We start from the raw sequence: 15,872 nt of genomic DNA, 5'->3' as shown, positions 1-15,872 counted from the left end.
TGATATTTCCGTTTTGTGACATGTTGCATTAAAACAAATCCTGCTTGGAGAACATATAAAAATTTGCACTGCATTGGCCGGGAATCGAACCCGGGTCAACTGCTTGGGAAGCAGCTATGCTCACCACTATACCACCAACGCCCTATGATGTGGTTGCTCTCGGTTCTAAAGATTACAACCCCGAGTTCAATGACTATCTTGCACCAGTTTCAATGGTGCATTTGGTTTAGATACCAACATGAAAAGCAGTAGAAAGTTTCTTGTAGAGGGTAAGGAACTGGGGATTGAAACCAAGGCCAAATCTGTGCAGAAGAGAAGAAATGGAAAGCAGTAGTACAAATAGTGGAAATGAACATATTTAGGCAGCATTGGAAGCAAAGCAGCGAAGAGAAAGAGAGTGCCTTCCATGAAATGCCCAGGAGAATGATAAGAGCAGAACGAAAAGGCAAGAATGACATTCAAAGCATGCCCAGAAAAACGTGTGACGGTCCCACCAGTCATTTATGCTTATAATTGGGTATCTTTACTTTCAAAGTATGAGGTTGATCCTTTGGCGATCACTCTCTTGTATTTCAGCAGAGACAGATAGTTGAGAAGTCTTTTCTCACATAGCTAGCACAAGCCTGCGCTTTTCCTTGCTGGTAGCGTTGAAATGACAGATTGGTTCTCAGAAGAAAAAACAAGAAATATTATAGCAGAGGATGGTTTCGATCCATCGACCTCTGGGTTATGGGCCCAGCACGCTTCTGCTGCGCCAGTCTGCTCCCTTGTAAAAGTGTTCTCTTTATGCAGAGGAGGAGCTTTCAGCGAAGTGGCGAGGGATTGGTGGGTCTCGCTCCTCATTTGCCTAAGCATGCTGCAATGTATGCTGGGTGCAGAAAATCTTCATCTTCTCGTCTCACAGTCAGTCATAACTGAAAGTGCAGACCCTCTTGGGAACTAGCAGTTTCAGGCCTTTACCAAGATAGCAGCTCTCTAACCCTCTCCTCTCTCTTTGATCCTAGCGCTAGCATGCTCAGGATTTGATTTTAACTGGGAGCCAGAGATCTACCCGGTGAGGGCTTGCCCGGTGTGAGGCTTTTGAGTGTTTGGGAGCGTTCGGGACGTGAGGACATTGGACAGGAAATGTTGCCATCTTGAAATATCCAACCTTCCTGCTGTCGTGAGAGGCTCTTTCCATGGACATCTGCTTCTTGGAGTCCTCTCAACTTGCTCTCTGATATAACATTTTGTGAGCTGCAGTTACATCCGATGGCTACAAGGTGGCACTGCATTCAGGTGAGAGAACAAGTGTGCACAAAATCGTTGGGGACTTTTGCCAGATTCATCGGTGGATCTTGCCTACTTTTATTCACATGCTAGATATTGCCTAGAAATGCTTTTTAATATAGAGATGCTAGAGTTAGAATGTCTGGTCGGGGTTCAGCCCTTTCATTGTCTACCGCCCGCAACATATTTATTACCAGCACATGTGAGTGGTGACTCTGCTTTTTGGAAAATAGCATCTAATAGGACAATTAATGTAGCAGATGGGGCGATCGAGAGGCCTGCCTAAGTATTTCATTTTTTTTTAAATTTAACGTCTGATTAATCTGTTCATGATATTTCCGTTTTGTGACATGTTGCATTAAAACAAATCCTGCTTGGAGAACATATAAAAATTTGCACTGCATTGGCCGGGAATCGAACCCGGGTCAACTGCTTGGGAAGCAGCTATGCTCACCACTATACCACCAACGCCCTATGATGTGGTTGCTCTCGGTTCTAAAGATTACAACCCCGAGTTCAATGACTATCTTGCACCAGTTTCAATGGTGCATTTGGTTTAGATACCAACATGAAAAGCAGTAGAAAGTTTCTTGTAGAGGGTAAGGAACTGGGGATTGAAACCAAGGCCAAATCTGTGCAGAAGAGAAGAAATGGAAAGCAGTAGTACAAATAGTGGAAATGAACATATTTAGGCAGCATTGGAAGCAAAGCAGCGAAGAGAAAGAGAGTGCCTTCCATGAAATGCCCAGGAGAATGATAAGAGCAGAACGAAAAGGCAAGAATGACATTCAAAGCATGCCCAGAAAAACGTGTGACGGTCCCACCAGTCATTTATGCTTATAATTGGGTATCTTTACTTTCAAAGTATGAGGTTGATCCTTTGGCGATCACTCTCTTGTATTTCAGCAGAGACAGATAGTTGAGAAGTCTTTTCTCACATAGCTAGCACAAGCCTGCGCTTTTCCTTGCTGGTAGCGTGGAAATGACAGATTGGTTCTCAGAAGAAAAAACAAGAAATATTATAGCAGAGGATGGTTTCGATCCATCGACCTCTGGGTTATGGGCCCAGCACGCTTCTGCTGCGCCAGTCTGCTCCCTTGTAAAAGTGTTCTCTTTATGCAGAGGAGGAGCTTTCAGCGAAGTGGCGAGGGATTGGTGGGTCTCGCTCCTCATTTGCCTAAGCATGCTGCAATGTATGCTGGGTGCAGAAAATCTTCATCTTCTCGTCTCACAGTCAGTCATAACTGAAAGTGCAGACCCTCTTGGGAACTAGCAGTTTCAGGCCTTTACCAAGATAGCAGCTCTCTAACCCTCTCCTCTCTCTTTGATCCTAGCGCTAGCATGCTCAGGATTTGATTTTAACTGGGAGCCAGAGATCTACCCGGTGAGGGCTTGCCCGGTGTGAGGCTTTTGAGTGTTTGGGAGCGTTCGGGACGTGAGGACATTGGACAGGAAATGTTGCCATCTTGAAATATCCAACCTTCCTGCTGTCGTGAGAGGCTCTTTCCATGGACATCTGCTTCTTGGAGTCCTCTCAACTTGCTCTCTGATATAACATTTTGTGAGCTGCAGTTACATCCGATGGCTACAAGGTGGCACTGCATTCAGGTGAGAGAACAAGTGTGCACAAAATCGTTGGGGACTTTTGCCAGATTCATCGGTGGATCTTGCCTACTTTTATTCACATGCTAGATATTGCCTAGAAATGCTTTTTAATATAGAGATGCTAGAGTTAGAATGTCTGGTCGGGGTTCAGCCCTTTCATTGTCTACCGCCCGCAACATATTTATTACCAGCACATGTGAGTGGTGACTCTGCTTTTTGGAAAATAGCATCTAATAGGACAATTAATGTAGCAGATGGGGCGATCGAGATGCCTGCCTAAGTATTTCATTTTTTTTTTAATTTAACGTCTGATTAATCTGTTCATGATATTTCCGTTTTGTGACATGTTGCATTAAAACAAATCCTGCTTGGAGAACATATAAAAATTTGCACTGCATTGGCCGGGAATCGAACCCAGGTCAACTGCTTGGGAAGCAGCTATGCTCACCACTATACCACCAACGCCCTATGATGTGGGTGTTCTCGGTTCTAAAGATTACAACCCCGAGTTCAATGACTATCTTGCACCAGTTTCAATGGTGCATTTGGTTTAGATACCAACATGAAAAGCAGTAGAAAGTTTCTTGTAGAGGGTAAGGAACTGGGGATTGAAACCAAGGCCAAACCTGTGCAGAAGAGAAGAAATGGAAAGCAGTAGTACAAATAGTGGAAATGAACATATTTAGGCAGCATTGGAAGCAAAGCAGCGAAGAGAAAGAGAGTGCCTTCCATGAAATGCCCAGGAGAATGATAAGAGCAGAACGAAAAGGCAAGAATGACATTCAAAGCATGCCCAGAAAAACGTGTGACGGTCCCACCAGTCATTTATGATTATAATTGGGTATCTTTACTTTCAAAGTATGGGGTTGATCCTTTGGCGATCACTCTCTTGTATTTCAGCAGAGACAGATAGTTGAGAAGTCTTTTCTCACATAGCTAGCACAAGCCTGCGCTTTTCCTTTCTGGTAGCGTGGAAATGACAGATTGGTCCTCAGAAGAAAAAACAAGAAATATTATAGAAGAGGATGGTTTCGATCCATCGACCTCTGGGTTATGGGCCCAGCACGCTTCCGCTGCGCCACTCTGCTCCCTTGTAAAAGTGTTCTCTTTATGCAGATGAGGAGCTTTCAGCGAAGTGGCGAGGGATTGGTGGGTCTCGCTCCTCATTTGCCTAAGCATGCTGCAATGTATGCTGGGTGCAGAAAATCTTCATCTTCTCGTCTCACAGTAAGTCATAACTGAAAGTGCAGACCCTCTTGGGAACTAGCAGTTTCAGGCCTTTACCAAGATAGCAGCTCTCTAACCCTCTCCTCTCTCTTTGATCCTAGCGCTAGCATGCTCAGGATTTGATTTTAACTGGGAGCCAGAGATCTACCCGGTGAGGGCGAGGCTTTTGAGCGTTTGGGAGCGTTCGGGACGTGAGGACATTGGACAGGAAATGTTGCCATCTTGAAATATCCAACCTTCCTGCAGTCGTGAGAGGCTCTTTCCATGGACATCTGCCTCTTGGAGTCCTCTCAACTTGCTCTCTGATATAACATTTTGTGAGCTGCAGTTACATCCGATGGCTACAAGGTGGCGCTGCATTCAGGTGAGAGAACAAGTATGCACAAAATCGTTGGGGACTTTTGCCAGATTCATCGGTGGATCTTGCCTACTTTTATTCACATGCTAGATATTGCCTAGAAATGCTTCTTAATATAGAGATGCTAGAGTTAGAATGTCTGGTCGGGGTTCAGCCCTTTCATTGTTTACCGCCCGCAACATATTTATTACCAGCACATGTGAGTGGTGACTCTGCTTTTTGGAAAATAGCATCTAATAGGACAATTAATGTAGCAGATGGGGCGATCGAGATGCCTGCCTAAGTATTTCATTTTTTTTTTAATTTAACGTCTGATTAATCTGTTCATGATATTTCCGTTTTGTGACATGTTGCATTAAAACAAATCCTGCTTGGAGAACATATAAAAATTTGCACTGCATTGGCCGGGAATCGAACCCGGGTCAACTGCTTGGGAAGCAGCTATACTCACCACTATACCACCAACGCCCTATGATGTGGGTGCTCTCGGTTCTAAAGATTACAACCCCGAGTTCAATGACTATCTTGCACCAGTTTCAATGGTGCATTTGGTTTAGATACCAACATGAAAAGCAGTAGAAAGTTTCTTGTAGAGGGTAAGAAACTGGGGATTGAAACCAAGGCCAAATCTGTGCAGAAGAGAAGAAATGGAAAGCAGTAGTACAAATAGTGGAAATGAACATATTTAGGCAGCATTGGAAGCAAAGCAGCGAAGAGAAAGAGAGTGCCTTCCATGAAATGCCCAGGAGAATGATAAGAGCAGAACGAAAAGGCAAGAATGACATTCAAAGCATGCCCAGAAAAACGTGTGACGTTCCCACCAGTCATTTATGCTTATAATTGGGTATCTTTACTTTCAAAGTATGGGGTTGATCCTTTGGCGATCACTCTCTTGTATTTCAGCAGAGACAGATAGTTGAGAAGTCTTTTCTCACATAGCTAGCACAAGCCTGCGCTTTTCCTTGCTGGTAGCGTGGAAATGACAGATTGGTTCTCAGAAGAAAAAACAAGAAATATTATAGCAGAGGATGGTTTCGATCCATCGACCTCTGGGTTATGGGCCCAGCACGCTTCCGCTGCGCCACTCTGCTCCCTTGTAAAAGTGTTCTCTTTATGCAGAGGAGGAGCTTTCAGCGAAGTGGCGAGGGATTGGTGGGTCTCGCTCCTCATTTGCCTAAGCATGCTGCAATGTATGCTGGGTGCAGAAAATCTTCATCTTCTCGTCTCACAGTCAGTCATAACTGAAAGTGCAGACCCTCTTGGGAACTAGCAGTTTCAGGCCTTTACCAAGATAGCAGCTCTCTAACCCTCTCCTCTCTCTTTGATCCTAGCGCTAGCATGCTCAGGATTTGATTTTAACTGGGAGCCAGAGATCTACCCGGTGAGGGCTTGCCCGGTGTGAGGCTTTTGAGCGTTTGGGAGCGTTCGGGACGTGAGGACATTGGACAGGAAATGTTGCCATCTTGAAATATCCAACCTTCCTGCTGTCGTGAGAGGCTCTTTCCATGGACATCTGCCTCTTGGAGTCCTCTCAACTTGCTCTCTGATATAACATTTTGTGAGCTGCAGTTACATCCGATGGCTACAAGGTGGCGCTGCATTCAGGTGAGAGAACAAGTGTGCACAAAATCGTTGGGGACTTTTGCCAGATTCATCGGTGGATCTTGCCTACTTTTATTCACATGCTAGATATTGCCTAGAAATGCTTTTTAATATAGAGATGCTAGAGTTAGAATGTCTGGTCGGGGTTCAGCCCTTTCATTGTCTACCGCCCGCAACATATTTATTACCAGCACATGTGAGTTGTGACTCTGCTTTTTGGAAAATAGCGTCTAATAGGACAATTAATGTAGCAGATGGGGCGATCGAGGTGCCTGCCTAAGTATTTCATTTTTTTTTTAATTTAACGTCTGATTAATCTGTTCATGATATTTCCGTTTTGTGACATGTTGCATTAAAACAAATCCTGCTTGGAGAACATATAAAAATTTGCACTGCATTGGCCAGGAATCGAACCCGGGTCAACTGCTTGGGAAGCAGCTATGCTCACCACTATACCACCAACGCCCTATGATGTGGGTGCTCTCGGTTCTAAAGATTACAACCCCGAGTTCAATGACTATCTTGCACCAGTTTCAATGGTGCATTTGGTTTAGATACCAACATGAAAAGCAGTAGAAAGTTTCTTGTAGAGGGTAAGGAACTGGGGATTGAAACCAAGGCCAAATCTGTGCAGAAGAGAAGAAATGGAAAGCAGTAGTACAAATAGTGGAAATGAACATATTTAGGCAGCATTGGAAGCAAAGCAGCGAAGAGAAAGAGAGTGCCTTCCATGAAATGCCCAGGAGAATGATAAGAGCAGAACGAAAAGGCAAGAATGACATTCAAAGCATGCCCAGAAAAACGTGTGACGGTCCCACCAGTCATTTATGCTTATAATTGGGTATCTTTACTTTCAAAGTATGGGGTTGATCCTTTGGCGATCACTCTCTTGTATTTCAGCAGAGACAGATAGTTGAGAAGTCTTTTCTCACATAGCTAGCACAAGCCTGCGCTTTTCCTTGCTGGTAGCGTGGAAATGACAGATTGGTCCTCAGAAGAAAAAACAAGAAATATTATAGCAGAGGATGGTTTCGATCCATCGACCTCTGGGTTATGGGCCCAGCACGCTTCCGCTGCGCCACTCTGCTCCCTTGTAAAAGTGTTCTCTTTATGCAGATGAGGAGCTTTCAGCGAAGTGGCGAGGGATTGGTGGGTCTCGCTCCTCATTTGCCTAAGCATGCTGCAATGTATGCTGGGAGCAGAAAATCTTCATCTTCTCGTCTCACAGTCAGTCATAACTGAAAGTGCAGACCCTCTTGGGAACTAGCAGTTTCAGGCCTTTACCAAGATAGCAGCTCTCTAACCCTCTCCTCTCTCCTTGATCCTAGCGCTAGCATGCTCAGGATTTGATTTTAACTGGGAGCCAGAGCTCTACCCGGTGAGGGCTTGCCCGGTGTGAGGCTTTTGAGCGTTTGGGAGCGTTCGGGACGTGAGGACGTTGGACAGGAAATGTTGCCATCTTGAAATACCCAACCTTCCTGCTGTCGTGAGAGGCTCTTTCCATGGTCATCTGCCTCTTGGAGTCCTCTCAACTTGCTCTCTGATATAACATTTTGTGAGCTGCAGTTACATCCGATGGCTACAAGGTGGCGCTGCATTCAGGTGAGAGAACAAGTGTGCACAAAATCGTTGGGGACTTTTGCCAGATTCATCGGTGGATCTTGCCTACTTTTATTCACATGCTAGATATTGCCTAGAAATGCTTTTTAATATAGAGATGCTAGAGTTAGAATGTCTGGTCGGGGTTCAGCCCTTTCATTGTCTACCGCCCGCAACATATTTATTACCAGCACATGTGAGTGGTGACTCTGCTTTTTGGAAAATAGCATCTAATAGGACAATGAATGTAGCAGATGGGGCGATCGAGATGCCTGCCTAAGTATTTCATTTTTTTTTTAATTTAACGTCTGATTAATCTGTTCATGATATTTCCGTTTTGTGACATGTTGCATTAAAACAAATCCTGCTTGGAGAACATATAAAAATATGCACTGCATTGGCCGGGAATCGAACCCGGGTCAACTGCTTGGGAAGCAGCTATGCTCACCACTATACCACCAACGCCCTATGATGTGGTTGCTCTCGGTTCTAAAGATTACAACCCCGAGTTCAATGACTATCTTGCACCAGTTTCAATGGTGCATTTGGTTTAGATACCAACATGAAAAGCAGTAGAAAGTTTCTTGTAGAGGGTAAGGAACTGGGGATTGAAACCAAGGCCAAATCTGTGCAGAAGAGAAGAAATGGAAAGCAGTAGTACAAATAGTGGAAATGAACATATTTACGCAGCATTGGAAGCAAAGCAGCGAAGAGAAAGAGAGTGCCTTCCATGAAATGCCCAGGAGAATGATAAGAGCAGAACGAAAAGGCAAGAATGACATTCAAAGCATGCCCAGAAAAACGTGTGACGGTCCCACCAGTCATTTATGCTTATAATTGGGTATCTTTACTTTCAAAGTATGGGGTTGATCCTTTGGCGATCACTCTCTTGTATTTCAGCAGAGACAGATAGTTGAGAAGTCTTTTCTCACATAGCTAGCACAAGCCTGCGCTTTTCCTTGCTGGTAGCGTGGAAATGACAGATTGGTTCTCAGAAGAAAAAACAAGAAATATTATAGCAGAGGATGGTTTCGATCCATCGACCTCTGGGTTATGGGCCCAGCACGCTTCCGCTGCGCCAGTCTGCTCCCTTGTAAAAGTGTACTCTTTATGCAGAGGAGGAGCTTTCAGCGAAGTGGCGAGGGATTGGTGGGTCTCGCTCCTCATTTGCCTAAGCATGCTGCAATGTATGCTGGGTGCAGAAAATCTTCATCTTCTCGTCTCACAGTCAGTCATAACTGAAAGTGCAGACCCTCTTGGGAACTAGCAGTTTCAGGCCTTTACCAAGATAGCAGCTCTCTAACCCTCTCCTCTCTCTTTGATCCTAGCGCTAGCATGCTCAGGATTTGATTTTAACTGGGAGCCAGAGATCTACCCGGTGAGGGCTTGCCCGGTGTGAGGCTTTTGAGTGTTTGGGAGCGTTCGGGATGTGAGGACATTGGACAGGAAATGTTGCCATCTTGAAATATCCAACCTTCCTGCTGTCGTGAGAGGCTCTTTCCATGGACATCTGCTTCTTGGAGTCCTCTCAACTTGCTCTCTGATATAACATTTTGTGAGCTGCAGTTACATCCGATGGCTACAAGGTGGCGCTGCATTCAGGTGAGAGAACAAGTGTGCACAAAATCGTTGGGGACTTTTGCCAGATTCATCGGTGGATCTTGCCTACTTTTATTCACATGCTAGATATTGCCTAGAAATGCTTTTTAATATAGAGATGCTAGAGTTAGAATGTCTGGTCGGGGTTCAGCCCTTTCATTGTCTACCGCCCGCAACATATTTATTACCAGCACATGTGAGTGGTGACTCTGCTTTTTGGAAAATAGCATCTAATAGGACAATTAATGTAGCAGATGGGGCGATCGAGATGCCTGCCTAAGTATTTCATTTTTTTTTTAATTTACCGTCTGATTAATCTGTTCATGATATTTCCGTTTTGTGACATGTTGCATTAAAACAAATCCTGCTTGGAGAACATATAAAAATTTGCACTGCATTGGCCGGGAATCGAACCCGGGTCAACTGCTTGGGAAGCAGCTATGCTCACCACTATACCACCAACGCCCTATGATGTGGGTGCTCTCGGTTCTAATGATTACAACCCCGAGTTCAATGACTATCTTGCACCAGTTTCAATGGTGCATTTGGTTTAGATACCAACATGAAAAGCAGTAGAAAGTTTCTTGTAGAGGGTAAGGAACTGGGGATTGAAACCAAGGCCAAATCTGTGCAGAAGAGAAGAAATGGAAAGCAGTAGTACAAATAGTGGAAATGAACATATTTAGGCAGCATTGGAAGCAAAGCAGCGAAGAGAAAGAGAGTGCCTTCCATGAAATGCCCAGGAGAATGATAAGAGCAGAACGAAAAGGCAAGAATGACATTCAAAGCATGCCCAGAAAAACGTGTGACGGTCCCACCAGTCATTTATGCTTATAATTGGGTATCTTTACTTTCAAAGTATGGGGTTGATCCTTTGGCGATCACTCTCTTGTATTTCAGCAGAGACAGATAGTTGAGAAGTCTTTTCTCACATAGCTAGCACAAGCCTGCGCTTTTCCTTGCTGGTAGCGTGGAAATGACAGATTGGTCCTCAGAAGAAAAAACAAGAAATATTATAGCAGAGGATGGTTTCGATCCATCGACCTCTGGGTTATGGGCCCAGCACGCTTCCGCTGCGCCACTCTGCTCCCTTGTAAAAGTGTTCTCTTTATGCAGATGAGGAGCTTTCAGCGAAGTGGCGAGGGATTGGTGGGTCTCGCTCCTCATTTGCCTAAGCATGCTGCAATGTATGCTGGGTGCAGAAAATCTTCATCTTCTCGTCTCACAGTAAGTCCTAACTGAAAGTGCAGACCCTCTTGGGAACTAGCAGTTTCAGGCCTTTACCAAGATAGCAGCTCTCTAACCCTCTCCTCTCTCTTTGATCCTAGCGCTAGCATGCTCAGGATTTGATTTTAACTGGGAGCCAGAGATCTACCCGGTGAGGGCTTGTCCGGTGTGAGGCTTTTGAGCGTTTGGGAGCGTTCGGGACGTGAGGACATTGGACAGGAAATGTTGCCATCTTGAAATATCCAACCTTCCTGCTGTCGTGAGAGGCTCTTTCCATGGACATCTGCCTCTTGGAGTCCTCTCAACTTGCTCTCTGATATAACATTTTGTGAGCTGCAGTTACATCCGATGGCTACAAGGTGGCGCTGCATTCAGGTGAGAGAACAAGTGTGCACAAAATCGTTGGGGACTTTTGCCAGATTCATCGGTGGATCTTGCCTACTTTTATTCACATGCTAGATATTGCCTAGAAATGCTTTTTAATATAGAGATGCTAGAGTTAGAATGTCTGGTCGGGGTTCAGCCCTTTCATTGTTTACCGCCCGCAACATATTTATTACCAGCACATGTGAGTGGTGACTCTGCTTTTTTTAAAATAGCATCTAATAGGACAATTAATGTAGCAGATGGGGCGATCGAGATGCCTGCCTAAGTATTTCATTTTTTTTTTAATTTAACGTCTGATTAATCTGTTCATGATATTTCCGTTTTGTGACATGTTGCATTAAAACAAATCCTGCTTGGAGAACATATAAAAATTTGCACTGCATTGGCTGGGAATCGAACCCGGGTCAACTGCTTGGGAAGCAGCTATGCTCACCACTATACCACCAACGCCCTATGATGTGGGTGCTCTCGGTTCTAAAGATTACAACCCCGAGTTCAATGACTATCTTGCACCAGTTTCAATGGTGCATTTGGTTTAGATACCAACATGAAAAGCAGTAGAAAGTTTCTTGTAGAGGGTAAGGAACTGGGGATTGAAACCAAGGCCAAATTTGTGCAGAAGAGAAGAAATGGAAAGCAGTAGTACAAATAGTGGAAATGAACATATTTAGGCAGCATTGGAAGCAAAGCAGCGAAGAGAAAGAGAGTGCCTTCCATGAAATGCCCAGGAGAATGATAAGAGCAGAACGAAAAGGCAAGAATGACATTCAAAGCATGCCCAGAAAAACGTGTGACGGTCCCACCAGTCATTTATGCTTATAATTGGGTATCTTTACTTTCAAAGTATGGGGTTGATCCTTTGGCGATCACTCTCTTGTATTTCAGCAGAGACAGATAGTTGAGAAGTCTTTTCTCACATAGCTAGCACAAGCCTGCGCTTTTCCTTGCTGGTAGCGTGGAAATGACAGATTGGTCCTCAGAAGAAAAAACACGAAATATTATAGCAGAGGATGGTTTCGATCCATCGACCTCTGGGTTATGGGCCCAGCACGCTTCCGCTGCGCCACTCTGCTCCCTTGTAAAAATGTTCTCTTTATGCAGATGAGGAGCTTTCAGCGAAGTGGCGAGGGATTGGTGGGTCTCGCTCCTCATTTGCCTAAGCATGCTGCAATGTATGCTGTGTGCAGAAAATCTTCATCTTCTCGTCTCACAGTCAGTCATAACTGAAAGTGCAGACCCTCTTGGGAACTAGCAGTTTCAGGCCTTTACCAAGATAGCAGCTCTCTAACCCTCTCCTCTCTCTTTGATCCTAGCGCTAGCATGCTCAGGATTTGATTTTAACTGGGAGCCAGAGATCTACCCGGTGAGGGCTTGCCCGGTGTGAGGCTTTTGAGCGTTTGGGAGCGTTCGGGACGTGAGGACGTTGGACAGGAAATGTTGCCATCTTGAAATATCCAACCTTCCTGCTGTCGTGAGAGGCTCTTTCCATGGACATCTGCCTCTTGGAGTCCTCTCAACTTGCTCTCTGATATAACATTTTGTGAGCTGCAGTTACATCCGATGGCTACAAGGTGGCGCTGCATTCAGGTGAGAGAACAAGTGTGCACAAAATCGTTGGGGACTTTTGCCAGATTCATCGGTGGATCTTGCCTACTTTTATTCACATGCTAGATATTGCCTAGAAATGCTTTTTAATATAGAGATGCTAGAGTTAGAATGTCTGGTCGGGGTTCAGCCCTTTCATTGTCTACCGCCCGCAACATATTTATTACCAGCACATGTGAGTGGTGACTCTGCTTTTTGGAAAATAGCATCTAATAGGACAATGAATGTAGCAGATGGGGCGATCGAGATGCCTGCCTAAGTATTTCATTTTTTTTTTAATTTAACGTCTGATTAATCTGTTCATGATATTTCCGTTTTGTGACATGTTGCATTAAAACAAATCCTGCTTGGAGAACATATAAAAATTTGCACTGCATTGGCCGGGAATCGAAGCCGGGTCAACTGCTTGGGAAGCAGCTATACTCACCACTATACCACCAACGCCCTATGATGTGGGTGCTCTCGGTTCTAAAGATTACAACCCCGAGTTCAATGACTATCTTGCACCAGTTTCAATGGTGCATTTGGTTTAGATACCAACATGAAAAGCAGTAGAAAGTTTCTTGTAGAGGGTAAGAAACTGGGGATTGAAACCAAGGCCAAATCTGTGCAGAAGAGAAGAAATGGAAAGCAGTAGTACAAATAGTGGAAATGAACATATTTAGGCAGCATTGGAAGCAAAGCAGCGAAGAGAAAGAGAGTGCCTTCCATGAAATGCCCAGGAGAATGATAAGAGCAGAACGAAAAGGCAAGAATGACATTCAAAGCATGCCCAGAAAAACGTGTGACGTTCCCACCAGTCATTTATGCTTATAATTGGGTATCTTTACTTTCAAAGTATGGGGTTGATCCTTTGGCGATCACTCTCTTGTATTTCAGCAGAGACAGATAGTTGAGAAGTCTTTTCTCACATAGCTAGCACAAGCCTGCGCTTTTCCTTGCTGGTAGCGTGGAAATGACAGATTGGTTCTCAGAAGAAAAAACAAGAAATATTATAGCAGAGGATGGTTTCGATCCATCGACCTCTGGGTTATGGGCCCAGCACGCTTCCGCTGCGCCACTCTGCTCCCTTGTAAAAGTGTTCTCTTTATGCAGAGGAGGAGCTTTCAGCGAAGTGGCGAGGGATTGGTGGGTCTCGCTCCTCATTTGCCTAAGCATGCTGCAATGTATGCTGGGTGCAGAAAATCTTCATCTTCTCGTCTCACAGTCAGTCATAACTGAAAGTGCAGACCCTCTTGGGAACTAGCAGTTTCAGGCCTTTACCAAGATAGCAGCTCTCTAACCCTCTCCTCTCTCTTTGATCCTAGCGCTAGCATGCTCAGGATTTGATTTTAACTGGGAGCCAGAGATCTACCCGGTGAGGGCGAGGCTTTTGAGCGTTTGGGAGCGTTCGGGACGTGAGGACATTGGACAGGAAATGTTGCCATCTTGAAATATCCAGCCTTCCTGCTGTCGTGAGAGGCTCTTTCCATGGACATCTGCCTCTTGGAGTCCTCTCAACTTGCTCTCTGATATAACATTTTGTGAGCTGCAGTTACATCCGATTGCTACAAGGTGGCGCTGCATTCAAGTGAGAGAACAAGTGTGCACAAAATCGTTGGGGACTTTTGCCAGATTCATCGGTGGATCTTGCCTACTTTTATTCACATGCTAGATATTGCCTAGAAATGCTTTTTAATATAGAGATGCTAGAGTTAGAATGTCTGGTCGCGGTTCAGCCCTTTCATTGTCTACCGCCCGCAACATATTTATTACCAGCACATGTGAGTGGTGACTCTGCTTTTTGGAAAATAGCGTCTAATAGGACAATTAATGTAGCAGATGGGGCGATCGAGGTGCCTGCCTAAGTATTTCATTTTTTTTTTAATTTAACGTCTGATTAATCTGTTCATGATATTTCCGTTTTGTGACATGTTGCATTAAAACAAATCCTGCTTGGAGAACATATAAAAATTTGCACTGCATTGGCCGGGAATCGAAGCCGGGTCAACTGCTTGGGAAGCAGCTATACTCACCACTATACCACCAACGCCCTATGATGTGGGTGCTCTCGGTTCTAAAGATTACAACCCCGAGTTCAATGACTATCTTGCACCAGTTTCAATGGTGCATTTGGTTTAGATACCAACATGAAAAGCAGTAGAAAGTTTCTTGTAGAGGGTAAGAAACTGGGGATTGAAACCAAGGCCAAATCTGTGCAGAAGAGAAGAAATGGAAAGCAGTAGTACAAATAGTGGAAATGAACATATTTAGGCAGCATTGGAAGCAAAGCAGCGAAGAGAAAGAGAGTGCCTTCCATGAAATGCCCAGGAGAATGATAAGAGCAGAACGAAAAGGCAAGAATGACATTCAAAGCATGCCCAGAAAAACGTGTGACGTTCCCACCAGTCATTTATGCTTATAATTGGGTATCTTTACTTTCAAAGTATGGGGTTGATCCTTTGGCGATCACTCTCTTGTATTTCAGCAGAGACAGATAGTTGAGAAGTCTTTTCTCACATAGCTAGCACAAGCCTGCGCTTTTCCTTGCTGGTAGCGTGGAAATGACAGATTGGTTCTCAGAAGAAAAAACAAGAAATATTATAGCAGAGGATGGTTTCGATCCATCAACCTCTGGGTTATGGGCCCAGCACGCTTCCGCTGCGCCACTCTGCTCCCTTGTAAAAGTGTTCTCTTTATGCAGAGGAGGAGCTTTCAGCGAAGTGGCGAGGGATTGGTGGGTCTCGCTCCTCATTTGCCTAAGCATGCTGCAATGTATGCTGGGTGCAGAAAATCTTCATCTTCTCGTCTCACAGTCAGTCATAACTGAAAGTGCAGACCCTCTTGGGAACTAGCAGTTTCAGGCCTTTACCAAGATAGCAGCTCTCTAACCCTCTCCTCTCTCTTTGATCCTAGCGCTAGCATGCTCAGGATTTGATTTTAACTGGGAGCCAGAGATCTACCCGGTGAGGGCGAGGCTTTTGAGCGTTTGGGAGCGTTCGGGACGTGAGGACATTGGACAGGAAATGTTGCCATCTTGAAATATCCAACCTTCCTGCTGTCGTGAGAGGCTCTTTCCATGGACATCTGCCTCTTGGAGTCCTCTCAACTTGCTCTCTGATATAACATTTTGTGAGCTGCAGTTACATCCGATTGCTACAAGGTGGCGCTGCATTCAAGTGAGAGAACAAGTGTGCACAAAATCGTTGGGGACTTTTGCCAGATTCATCGGTGGATCTTGCCTACTTTTATTCACATGCTAGATATTGCCTAGAAATGCTTTTTAATATAGAGATGCTAGAGTTAGAATGTCTGGTCGCGGTTCAGCCCTTTCATTGTCTACCGCCCGCAACATATTTATTACCAGCACATGTGAGTGGTGACTCTGCTTTTTGGAAAATAGCGTCTAATAGGA

General features: G+C 44.7%; 6 non-coding genes across 6 annotated transcripts; all 6 read right to left on the bottom strand.

Moving 5' to 3' along the window:
* Positions 1 to 69: 69 nt before the first annotated feature.
* Positions 70 to 141, bottom strand: TRNAG-CCC (transfer RNA glycine (anticodon CCC)). Its single transcript has one exon. It is a non-coding gene; the product is annotated as a tRNA-Gly (tRNA).
* Positions 142 to 1,668: 1,527 nt separating this feature from the next.
* TRNAG-CCC (transfer RNA glycine (anticodon CCC)) lies at positions 1,669 to 1,740 on the bottom strand. The gene has a single exon. It is a non-coding gene; the product is annotated as a tRNA-Gly (tRNA).
* Positions 1,741 to 3,267: 1,527 nt separating this feature from the next.
* TRNAG-CCC (transfer RNA glycine (anticodon CCC)) lies at positions 3,268 to 3,339 on the bottom strand. The gene has a single exon. It is a non-coding gene; the product is annotated as a tRNA-Gly (tRNA).
* A 1,516-nt stretch (positions 3,340 to 4,855) lies between these two features.
* On the bottom strand, positions 4,856 to 4,927 carry TRNAG-CCC (transfer RNA glycine (anticodon CCC)). The gene has a single exon. It is a non-coding gene; the product is annotated as a tRNA-Gly (tRNA).
* Positions 4,928 to 8,053: 3,126 nt separating this feature from the next.
* TRNAG-CCC (transfer RNA glycine (anticodon CCC)) lies at positions 8,054 to 8,125 on the bottom strand. Its single transcript has one exon. It is a non-coding gene; the product is annotated as a tRNA-Gly (tRNA).
* Positions 8,126 to 9,652: 1,527 nt separating this feature from the next.
* Positions 9,653 to 9,724, bottom strand: TRNAG-CCC (transfer RNA glycine (anticodon CCC)). Its single transcript has one exon. It is a non-coding gene; the product is annotated as a tRNA-Gly (tRNA).
* Positions 9,725 to 15,872: the final 6,148 nt, after the last annotated feature.

This window comes from Triturus cristatus, chromosome 11 (assembly GCF_964204655.1).
Source record: "Triturus cristatus chromosome 11, aTriCri1.1, whole genome shotgun sequence".
Classification (NCBI taxonomy): domain Eukaryota; kingdom Metazoa; phylum Chordata; class Amphibia; order Caudata; family Salamandridae; genus Triturus; species Triturus cristatus.
Note: the sequence above shows the minus strand (reverse complement) of the source record. Positions and strands in the feature narration are given on the sequence as shown.